Source organism: Phoenix dactylifera, unplaced genomic scaffold (assembly GCF_009389715.1).
Source record: "Phoenix dactylifera cultivar Barhee BC4 unplaced genomic scaffold, palm_55x_up_171113_PBpolish2nd_filt_p 000216F, whole genome shotgun sequence".
In the NCBI taxonomy this organism is placed as follows: domain Eukaryota; kingdom Viridiplantae; phylum Streptophyta; class Magnoliopsida; order Arecales; family Arecaceae; genus Phoenix; species Phoenix dactylifera.
The window spans coordinates 839,645-852,089 of record NW_024067726.1 but is presented as its reverse complement, the minus strand read 5'-3'; the positions used below and the strand labels follow the sequence as shown (position 1 = coordinate 852,089).

The window sequence follows — 12,445 nt, the reverse complement described above, 5'->3', positions numbered from 1 at the left end:
GAAGGAAGGGAAGGGAAAGGAAGCCGCCAACTCTTGGCTTTTCTTCTCCCTTTGCTTGTGGCTGAACCAAGAGGAGGAGAGGGGGCTTCCACGGCTTGAAGAGGAAGAAAAGGATTCAATCTTGAGGGGGGCCGGCCCTAGTCCTCCTTTTAAAGTGAGTGGAGCTCCTAACAATTAGGAGCTCCATGATAACTTACCAAAGAAGGGGCGCCGGCCCTAGCTCTTCATGTCGCCCTAGCCAAGTGGAGAGGGGCTGATGTCCCTCTTACTTGGTTAACCTAATCCTCTTTCAAAGAGGATTAGGTGCCTCTCTCATGGTTTAATCCTAATCTAATTAGGATTCGCCAAATTGGGTTCAATCTATACTAGTCCTAATCCAATTAGGACTTGAATGAACCATGACTCAATTGAACTCTTCAATCCTAATCCAATTAGGAGTCATGTTGATTCATTAGATTATTAATTAATTTAGACTTAAGGAATCCTAATCCAATTAGGATTTGTTTAATTTTAGTCCTAATCTAATTAGGACTCTATTTGAATCCGAAGTCCTAATCTAATTAGGATTTCTAGGAATCCTACTCCAAGTAGGAATCCTATTTTAATTCAAAATTCCTAATCTCATTAGGATTGTAGGAATCCTATTCCATGTAGGAATCCCAGTCCTACTCCAACTAGGATTTCCAGTCCTAATCCAATTAGGATTCTAGGAATCCTACCCGAAGTAGGACTCTTGTTTCAAGTCCAATTAATTAATTCCCTTGGTTCCTTCTTCAACTTCTTTATCAATCAAATTAATTAATTCTCTTTTATAGACCAAAAAGCAAATATAGCCGTTAGACACAAAGATATGGAAGTTTGAAATTCAAACAAACCTGAAAAAGTGTGTCAGTCGCGTCCCAGGCGCTCCGGAGACGTCTCCGCTTCAACACGAGACGTCTCGGCTGTATAAACTTTCTTTTGACGTTGTTTGGGGTCGACTCTGCGCTTTACGGGGACGACTCCGCAGAAGGACTCTTTGACTTCTTGTTTTTCTATTTTTCTGAGAGAGTCGGCTCGGCACTTTACGGGGACGTCTCGGGATGTTTACGCTTTTTGCATGGGGACGACTCCGCTGCCTCGGGGACGACTCCGCTGTTTTATCTCTGAAAAAATATGTCCTCTGGAATTCTCTGAGAGAGTCGACTCCGCTCTTTCAGGGGACGTCTCGGCAGTTCTGTCAACGAAAAACACACCCTCTGGAATACCCTGAGAGAGTCGACTCCGCACTCTCTGGGGACGACTCGGGAAGTCTGCTTTTTACTTGCGGGGACGACTCCGCTTCCTGTGGAGACGACTCGCGCGCATCCCTTGAAATCGGCCTTTCTGCCGCCTCTGAGAGAGTCGACTCCGCAGTGTTGGGAGTCGACTCCGACCCTGCGAGACGCCTCGCCAGGTGCCGGGGACGTCTCCAGACGTGCCAATTCTTCCTGTTTGTGCCAGAGACGTCTCTGAGACGACCCGGAGACGTCTCGGCTGTCCCTGATCTGTTTTCTTCAACTCAAAAAATTCTTCAATAAATTCTTGAAAAATATGAAAACTTGCCTAGACATTTCTTAACAATATTCTTAGTTAATCACCTGAAATCCTCAAATAAATTGTTAAGATAAATGGAATTAAACTCTAGTGTTTTGTATTCATCAAAATCCATTAGGGGGTCAACACTAATGGTTCTCCATGTTTCAAACCCATGATGAGGACAAGAGAGAAGCAAATCTTTAAATCTCTCCTAGCATTCATAAAATGTTTCATGGTTTTTTTGTTAAAAATTACTAATGTGCCTTTTCAAAAAGTTAGTCCTTTGTGCGGAAAAGAATTTTTTCAAGAATTCTCTTTGCATATCATGCCATGTTCCTAGCGATCTAGGTCTCAAGGAGTTCAGCCATGTTTTGGCTTTATCCTTTAAGAAAAAAGGAAACAAGATCAATTTAAGGACGTCTTCCGATACATTTGGCACTCTAAATGTGATGCTAATTTCCTCAAAATCCTTAAGGTGAAGATAAGGATTCTCGGATTCCATTCCATGATACTTGGGCAGCAATTGAATTACTCCGGGTTTGATTTCAAAGTGTCCTACGTTTTCAGGAATAATCATGCATGAAGGTTGACTAGTCCTAGTAGGGTGTAAGTATTATCGAAGTGTCATAACTGGGGGTCTACCTTCATCACCATAGTGACTTCCTACATCGTCATCAGGCATCTCACCAGATCTGAGATTTTGCGAAAGAGTTTTAATAATATGATCTAAGGAATTGTCAAAAGTTTTTCGATTCAAACGCCCAGTGTTGTCCCTATTCCAACCTAGCATACAAAATTTTTTTTTTAAAAAAATATGTTTTTTTTAAAAAAAATAAATAAATATAAATATAAGTGCCAACTAAAGATATCCTAAAACGACACCCTAAAACAAAAATCTATTCACAATCAAACATGCAACAAAATATTACACCTTAATTTCTAATATTTTTCTTAAATTTCTAGACAGCTCCTAACTGGTTTGAAGAGGGCACCTAAGCCTCCAATCCGGTCTAATGAACCGAGTTGACCAGGTAAGCTCCCAGATAAGTGGAGGGGTCACGATGCGTTCGCAAAGGTCCCACTTAAAACTCACTTGCCTCGAACAGATGAACTGTCTCCCTTATAGGGACAAAGCTTGCCTAGACATCAACTAAGCCACAGAGCGAAATTGGTGCAACTTTCGGTGGTCTTCGTCCTATTGAGCTCGAATGTCCTTAGGGGCCAATGTCTAGTTGATTTTAGTTAAGCTTAGGATATTTATGCAATGGGGTGATTTTTGGGCTAAGGACGAGTGATGAAATCCCGACCTTATCTTTTTAAATGGGTTCAGCCCTTAGAATATTTTATGCTGATGCCTTATACTATATGCAACAATCAAGAAATTTTTTTTTAATGTTTTATGACATGACATTAAATTTCATTGAATAGGTGATCAAGCAAATTATTTATTTTTTTTTAAATTTTATGAGTTGAAGTTTGAAATTTGAATTCTGAAATTTGAAATTTGAAATTTTAGGTTTTTTCTCTCTTTTTTTTTTTGAATAATCACCCTTGATCTTTTCTTAAAGTTTTTTTCTTACAAGGATTGTCCGCTCTGAAATGTCCCAGCTTCTTGCATTCATAGCATCCGATTTCCTCATTTTCCCTTTTCTTACATTTATCCTTGTAATAGGAACTCGAGGGACCTCTCCTCTGATGAAAGGACTTCTTTCGGTTGATGAATTTTCTGAACTTTCGCACGAGAAGAGCCTCATCATCAACTCCCTCATGATCTTCTTCTTCACTGCTGCTACTGCAAGATAAATTCTTGTTAGAAGAAGTAGATTTGAGAGCTATTACCTTTTTCTTATGAGAGGATTCTTCTTCGCTGTGTTGTTTCATTGTGAGCTCGTGCGTCATTAGAGATCCAAGAAGCTCCTCAAGTGGAAGCTTGTTCAAGTTCTTGGCCTCTTGGATTGCCGTAACCTTGGCCTCCCATAACCTTGGCAGACATCGAAGAATTTTCCTGACAAGGTCACTATTAGTATAATTTTTGCCAAGGCTTTTTAGGCCATTGACAATATCAGTAAATCTAGTAAACATGCAAGTGATAGTTTCATTGGAATCCATCTTAAATAATTCATACTTATGTACTAGTATATTTATTTTAGATTCTTTTACTTGATTCGTGCCCTCGTGGGTCATTTCAAGTCTATCCCATATCTCTTTTGCAGAATTGCAAGTAGAGACTCTATTGAATTCATTTCGGTCTAAAGCACAATAAAGCACATTCATTGCTTTGGCATTTAGTTGTGCCTTCCTAATATCATGATCATCCCAATCTTTTTCAAGTTTGGGTATAGTAACACCCTCTACAAAAATAGATGGAGTGTATGGTCCATTAACTATAGTGCTCCAAATCTCATAGTCTTGAGCTTGGATAAATATCCTCATCCTAGCCTTCCAATAGGAGTAGTCGGTTCCATTAAAGAATGGAGGTCTATGGGTGGACTGCCCCTCAATATGAGAAGATCCAAATGGGATTGTCATTTTGATCTTTTACTCTTTTGGTAGAAGAGTTCCTGCTCTGATACCACTTGTTGCCCAAAAAGACAACCCAAGAGGGGGGTGAATTGGGTTGTAAACAATAATTGCAATTTAAAACCTTAATGAGTACCTAATTAACCTTAGTTGCAGGTGGATTAATTAGTTTACTATATGCAGTGGATGAGGGGAATGGAAGAGACAATTAAACAGTCACAAACACAAGTGATTTTATAGTGGTTCGGAGCTAACCCTTGCTCCTACGTCCACTCCCCAAGCTTCACTTGGAAGTTCACTATAATCCCTCGGATTACAGCCGGTTGTTTTACAAGCTCACAACCCAACTTGTTGTTTTACAAGATCACAACGAACTCGGTCGGTTTTCACAGGCTCACCGACTAGAACCACCCGATTGTTTTCCCGGGATCACAATCAAACCCTTACACCGTTGGTTTTAACCTCGGCTCACCAACCAACCTTAACACCCTTGATTCAATCCCCTGATTGAATCAAGTAAGAAAAACAGTTTGTAAAGAATACAGGAAAAGCTTCTTAACAAGCAAATATGAGCAATATAAGAAATGTAGAGTTAGAAACCCTCAAACAGATATTGGAAGAGGAGGAAGGGCCTTCTCGAACTCTGAGTCTCCTCTTTGAATGCTTTGATGATCTGATGTCAGAGGAGAGCCTTGAATGCGAGGAAGACGTTTGGAGAGTAGACTTCAATGCACTTCTTTCTTCTTTCTCTTGTATTAACTCTTGAAAGGCTTTGATAGGTGGAAATCTCTTTTTGCTTTCAATGGAGTCTCACTTTCTTACTCTATTACTGTTCACTCTGGCTATTTAAGTCATCCCCAACGAAAACTAGCCGTTAGACATACTTTTGGAGCCGTTCTGCACAATCTGCAACTCCTGACAAAGTGTCCGTTGGGATCGGAGTCGACTCGCTCGATCTGGAGTCGACTCGGCTGTTGCTGGAGTCGACTCATGCTTTACTGGAGACGACTCGCCCACTGTTCAGGATTTGAATTAAAGTGCTGTCCCATTCTGGAGTCGACTCGGCCAAACTTGGAGTCGACTCGCCAATATTCGGAGACGACTCTGCCTTCTGGTGACGAGTTGACCCATTTGGTTTCATACTTAGTCAGTAATAGGTGTGAGTGCGAGTTGACCCAACTTGATTTGAACTCTTCTAATCGATTTAGGTTCAAACTGCGCGAACCCGAACTTAACAATTAGAATTCTTTCTAATTGGTGATCGAATTAAACTCTTTAATTCGATCAAACCTATAAGATAAGATTGACGTCTAGCAACGTGTCATGTCTATCCAAAAAATATAAAATTTGATGGAGATACCAAAAATACCCTTCAGTGGTAAGTTACCATGCAATTCAATCCTTTAATCAAACTGCATCCCGAATATGTATATGAGTATGAATATATGTCAAACTCAAATTCATATTCATATCTTTCTCAATATTCTAATGATAATTCGAGTAATGAAACATTAGAAACTCTTTCTAATTTTTATTCTGCTTTGATCAAAGGCTCGCTGAATTATCATATGATTAGAATAAATAGGATGCGATCTTCTCTTACTAGAAGTGATTAATTCCTTGTTGACCGACTCATAATCTTCGTAAACAATCCACCATATCCAGAAGACCTCATACATAACTTATTGTCATGAATGAGTGTAAATCAAAACATAGATTCACGTGCATAAGATACTATGTTGATCTCAGATCAAAGGATCAGTTGCACAACTCCTACTAAGAGAATCATCTTTGAACATGTAAGTAAGACTTCATAAGATTTCTCTTTGCAGGTCAATTCAGTGAACTCATTCCTCTAATGAGTATCCACATCTTTGTATTAGTGTCTCACACAAGTGATTGTGAGATCAATCACCCTCTGTATCGAGCATACATAAGATGTGCCAGTCTATCCAGTAACATTGATCTCCGACTCAATGTACCAACGACTGAAAATTCTTACGATTAGGGTTTTAGGATTTTAGGTCTCACTACTATGATCTCATCATAGCCTCAAAACCATTGCCCTAATCTAAGGAGTTTAATACAAATATAATCAACAGCATATGATGAAACACAATGCCTTTATTTATATTAAATATCATGTACATGATTTGGAAAATCAAAAGAAAACCCTTCGCAATACATATTGCGATTGGCTTGTAGGGCATCTATTCTTTCACTTACCTAGCCAATTGTTTGATTGCCTATTATGGATAAGCTTAAAGTTGATAAAAATACTACAGATATCCTTCATACCTCAACATTATTATGTCAAGATCCATGCTAGTTTGTTGTGCAACCACAAGGCTTGCAACGAGGACTGATGTTATATTGTCTTGGTGCATAGAGATGCTTATGGCATATTTTAATATGTTGCTTTATTGTGCAACCACAAGAGCAATATTATTTGAATATGACTGTATGAAAATGAAGTGTTTGACTTAACTAAAACATTATAGTTTGTTCTGCAACCACAAGGCTATAAGTGTTTTAAGAGGACAGGATAAAGTTGAGAATTGCATGAGATGCAATTGGAAAGAGTTTCCTACCTTTGAACTCATAAGGGTTTGTTGTATAACCACAAGGCTTTTATGAGGAATTAGGATCTCAATCCTACTTAGAAAAATTAGGTTTTCTCGTTTATCATAGGAGAGGGCTATGATATTCGATAAAAATAGTAAGAGTAACAATTAGATAAAGTTCTTGTCTAATTGCATATTTGTCATCATGATTGGTTTGCTTATATTAGCTTTGTTCTTTATTTATGTAGAATTAATTTTAAATTAAATGGCATCTTCACTATCACTAAGAGGAATCTTGGATGCCAACAAGTTGACCGGTCCAAACTATGTGGATTGGTTGAGGAATCTTAAGATTGTACTCACTTAGGAGAAAATTTTCTATATTTTTGAAACTCCTGATCTTGGAGATCTAGGGGATGATGCTACAGAAGAGGAGGTAGCCACACATAAGATGTGGAAGAATGACAGTCTAACTGTCAAATTTCCTATTTCTACATTTATATTTACATATTATTTGATTGTTACCATTAAGGTGATCTAGGCTTATAAGGATTTCATGTTAAGAGATTTTATTAAGAAATTTTTAAAATTTCTAGCTTCCGCTGCCCATTATGACATGTTAAAACCCTGCAGTGGTATCAGAGCAATCCTTAATTGGTTCAATCAAGTGATTATGCATGATGTATGATTGTTAAATTACTATAAGATAGCAATGTCATATGTTTAGAAGAATGCTGAATTATATGATTCATATATGATATGATATATAATAAAATATCATGATATTAATTTTTCATATGAAGATATGTTGAAGCATGTTAATTAATCCAATCAATTGGTAATAATTTGTACATGCTATGAGATAGCCATGATGTATATATGCTATGAGATAGTATGATGTTATAAATGTCATGATATGAATTTTCATGTGAAGATATGTTAATTGATTTAGTTAATTGATAATAATTTATACATGCTGTAAGATATCCATGATGCATGATAGTTGGTTATGATTTATATATGCTATGAGATAGATATATAATTTGTTGTAGCATATACAAAGACATGTTCAATATGTTACAATTATAGAATGTGCATGAGACCAGTAAGCCCTCAATAAAAATTATATTAAGTCATAGTGTTGAAAAACTTTGAGCTGACCCATTCTAGAACAATTAATCTAATTGGTGTCTAAAGAAAGCACTAAAGGTGGTTCTCTAATTAGGACCTTACTCTCTGAGTAATGGCCTCTATGAGAAGTACACGCAAAGCCCTAGGTAGATCGTCTTCCGCGGGAGTGCTAGCTCGTGCAGGAACGTTGCAATGGCTGAAGCTTTTTCCTTCTAAACACTCAACCTTTGATTGTTCGTCAAGGAGATGGAGGATGGGCATGAGGAAGAACGAGAAGAAGGGATGGAGGCCCTCAGGGAATTTTTTCAGAATTTTTTGAAACCTCTAAATATTGTATATGTTGAACCCTAGGCATGGGGTTCTTTTATAGCCAAAAGACACCCCCACGTCTCACACCTAATTTAGCCAATTAATTTGGCTGATAAAATCCCCAAAAAACTCTGCTGATTTCGCAGCTAAGAGGAGATAAACATATCCAAATTTTGTGCATTTTGCATTCCTAAAAGATATGAATTCATACATCCAAAGTTTAGCCATAGACCACCCTATTTCATGCGCCATGCAATCTCTGCAAATTAGAAAATTCATCTAAATCTTTTTAGGAATATTTGAGGATCCATTTTTATAGAAAATATAGCCCCACACCTCCTCTCTTTCACGCCAATTTTTGGCCAAAAATAAAGAGGATAGAAATGAAAAATATTGGGGATAAATCAAGATGTCATTCTTCTCCAAGAAGATAAGGATGGGTTCCTAAAATTTAGGGATTCTTCTTCTTATCCAATTTGGATTATTTGGACTCATAATCTTAAGGTTTTCTAATTGATTTGGATCAAACCCAATCTAATTGGATCAAGTTCCATCAATTGGGTCAAGCTCAATCTACTTGGGTTGAATCCAATCCAATTAGGTCAATCCTATTCAATTTGGCTCAACCTAAGCCCAAATACTCAATCAAATTAAGTTCATTAGCAATCTAATTGCTAATTAATCCTCCAATAATTCAATAATTATTATAATACAATTTTTGCTTAGGATAATTTATCAATCGAATTGACCAAATTATCCTTGAATGATTCTTAATCAACAATCAGCCATTTGATCAACCTAAAAACTTCTATGCATGTGACCCAATAGGTTCGAACCTAAGCCGGTAACATAAGAATAATTTTTTGTACTAATCAAAATGACCATCTAGCAATGTTCAAAGCATTGAACTATAATTACCGTATAATTCATCCCTTTGACTCCTAATGCCAAGATGACTTAGAGCTCATTGTCAACCCTATAATTAGTACATCCATTATGTGATTAACTTTAGATATCCCGTGACTCCTCTCTGGGATTATCCTGGCTTTGTTAAATTAATCACAAGACATTATCTTTTATTTTCAGGAGGGATCAATTCCATCTTGACTCACAACTGACTACACAAGTACTTGACTGCACCCGGTGACCTTCCGTCACTGAATTAGAAATTCGGATAGTCCGGTACCAAAGTATAGTGAGTTGCTTGCTAATCACTGTGGTGATCTCAGGTCTGTGGGATACTTATACCCATATCCACTCGAAACATCTCTCGACAGTAGAGTATTCCGAAATTGGTCACGTTCAGTGAATGTACTCTTACACTTCACCTGTGTGATATATCAGTATCTTCACACCCCTTGGTTAAGAGGACAACCAACGTATATGTCACACAACGACCTAATCTCGATAATGCTGTCGTCCTAGTAACAGCATATCATTTGATCTCGAACAATTTTAAGGACTTGAAGATAAATCCTCCTTTATCATAAAATAAGTCCTAAGGACTCCATCATATAAGAGCTCATTTGAAGATGTACAATAAAATGATAAATAATGCCAAATAACACTTTATTAATTTATCAACTCATTTAAAAAATTCAATTATCAATATGCTGACGATTGACACTTAGGATACAAATCTCAACACAAATAAGGTTTTCTAATTAATTTGGATCAAGCCCAATCCAATTGGATCAAGTCCCATAAATTAGATCAAGATCAATCTACTTGGGTTAAACCCAATCCAAATAGGTCAAACCCTGATGCAGCTCAAATTAAATCCTATCCAATTTAGCTCAACCTAAGCCCAATTACTCAATCAAATTGAGTTCATTAGCAATCTAATTGCTAATTAATCCATCAATAATTCAATAATTATTTTAATACAACTTTTGCTTGGGATAATTTGTTAATCAAATTGACCAAATTACCCCTGAATGATTCTTAATCATCAATCAGCCATTTGATCAACCTAGAAACTTCTATGCGTGTGCCTCCATAGGTTCAAACCTAAGCCGATAGCATAAGAACAACTTCTTGTACTAATCGAAATGACCATCTAGCAATGGTACCCGATGTCCGGATAGGCCGAATGATTGCAAAGCAACATTCAAGAACCCTTGGACTATAATTACCGTGTAATTCAGACTCTTAATGCTAGGATGACTTAGAGCACATTGTCAACCCTATAATTAGTACATCCATTATGTGATTAACTTTAGATATCCCATGACTCCTCACTAGGATTATCCTGACCAAGGTTTTGCTAAATTAATCACAAGATATTATCTCCTATTTTCAGGAGGGATCAATTCCATCTTAACTCACAACTGACTACGCAAGTATTTGACTGCACTCGGTAACCTTCTATCACTGAATTAGAAATTCAGGTAGTCCGGTACCAAAGTACAGTGAGTTGCTTGCTAATCATTGTGGTGATCTCAGGTCTGTAGGATACTTATATCTATATCCACTCGGAACATCTCTCGATAGTAGAGTGTTCTGAAATTGGTCACGTTCAGTAAAATATACTCCGACACTTCACCTATGTGATATATCTGCGGAGTTACGCTCCGTTCGATGCGACGTTCGCAGCGGAATTCGAACGGAACGTCATTCATCGCATGAACGCACCTCGGATCGTAGGATTCAAAAATTTTTCTGGATTCAAATCCAGAAGATCTTCGAATTCATTAGGGAGGGGAGATTAGGATCTAAGGAAGGTTGATTAAGATTCATAAAACTGAAACTAAAATTAGAAGAAATTAATTTGAAGATATCATCTTCAAAAATTCTGTAGATGAAGAACACCGCAGCCTGATGATCTATCTAGGTTCCTGTTTGAGCCACACAATTGTCCGGCCTCTACAGGTATCCACACGAGGATCTAATTATCTAAGATAGGGTCTTATCGGAGTGCTAGCTCCTTGCAAAGACCTCTCATGATTATCATATAGATTAGAAGATAAAAATCTGCAACATACCTCCTTAAAGAAGAACCCTTTCTTCTTCAACCTTGCTCGCGATGGAGGAAGAGGAAGGAGGAACCTTGCACGTGGATCTTCCTTGCCTTACTACCATGGAAGAAGAGGAGGATGAAGACCCCTTGTTGCCGTGGAGAAGGAGGAAGAAAGAAGAGGAGGCGTGGAGAGGAAGAGGAGAGAATTAATTCATAACTTCTCCCTTGCTACCCTTTTATAGATTGGGTTTAGGGCTCCTCCTAATCTTATTAGGAGTATGGTGTTGTCGGCGCCCCGCACCGGAACCCACTCACACCAGCGCCGCCACCGACGTCGGACAAGCAAGAGAGATACAAACGGATAAGCACTCTCTCGCTCCCTCGACTCCGGACTCAAGGATCACCTCTTCGCTCCGCCTACGAAGGGCAAAAGATTACCCCGTGGTATCAGTAGGATAAAACACTTGAGCACCGCAACGGATTATCAAAGATCAAAGGAAGAAGAAGGAAGAAAATAGCAAAGCAAACACAAAAATGTAACGAGGTTCGGCTACAAATAGCCTACGTCCTCCACCGCTCCAAATCTCAATAAGGATGAACTGATTACAGAGATAGCACACACCCGAACGATCACAAGCGATCGATCTACAAGAGATTCACACAGAATTCCCTTTGCACAAGAAGTAGGATCCCAATCATCTTCTTCTCTAGAACCCTAGCCTCACAAACAAGAGTCTCTCTCAAATATACGGCCAATAATCCTACCCTAGGGCTCTCATGAGTCCTATATATAGCCTCAAGACCTTCAGATGATCATAGCCGTCGAAACGCCACCAAAAACACCAAAAAAAAATCGTCCGTACGATTTTTCGCGAGCCCGAGTCGACTCGGCTGAAGTCCGAGTCGACTCTGGCACGTCTGAACAACTTCCAGTTTAACTGGCACGATCTCGAGTCGACTCCACTGTATCTCGAGTCGACTCGACGATGCTCCGAGTCGACTCGACTGTAGTTCGAGTCGACTCTGACAGTCCAGACAGAAACATGGTTTTTGCGGCTTTCTCCTCTCGGGTCGACTCGACAGACCTCGAGTCGACTCGACTGTTCCCGAGTCGACTCGACTGAAGCTCGAATCGACTCCGACAGTCCGCCAGACAGAAAACTATGCAGAATTGATTTTTCTTCAATTCTCTTCATCACCAAAGGTCTCCACATACCCCAACATATGGGACTATAACCCACCCTTGGATTAATGCCAAGTGTCCAAACCTTGTGCTCATAGATGCATGACATGTGTCTATTTAATCAATTGATTAATTTTCTAATCACATTAGGATTCCTAATCTCATTAGGAGAATTAATTGATTTGGGAGCATGCATCCTACGACGCCATGTGGACTTTAAAG

At 38.6% G+C, this 12,445-nt stretch overlaps 1 pseudogene; it reads left to right on the top strand.

The window, feature by feature from the left end:
- The first annotated feature begins 1,724 nt into the window (after positions 1 to 1,724).
- Positions 1,725 to 1,822, top strand: LOC120105172 (annotated as a pseudogene).
- Positions 1,823 to 12,445: the final 10,623 nt, after the last annotated feature.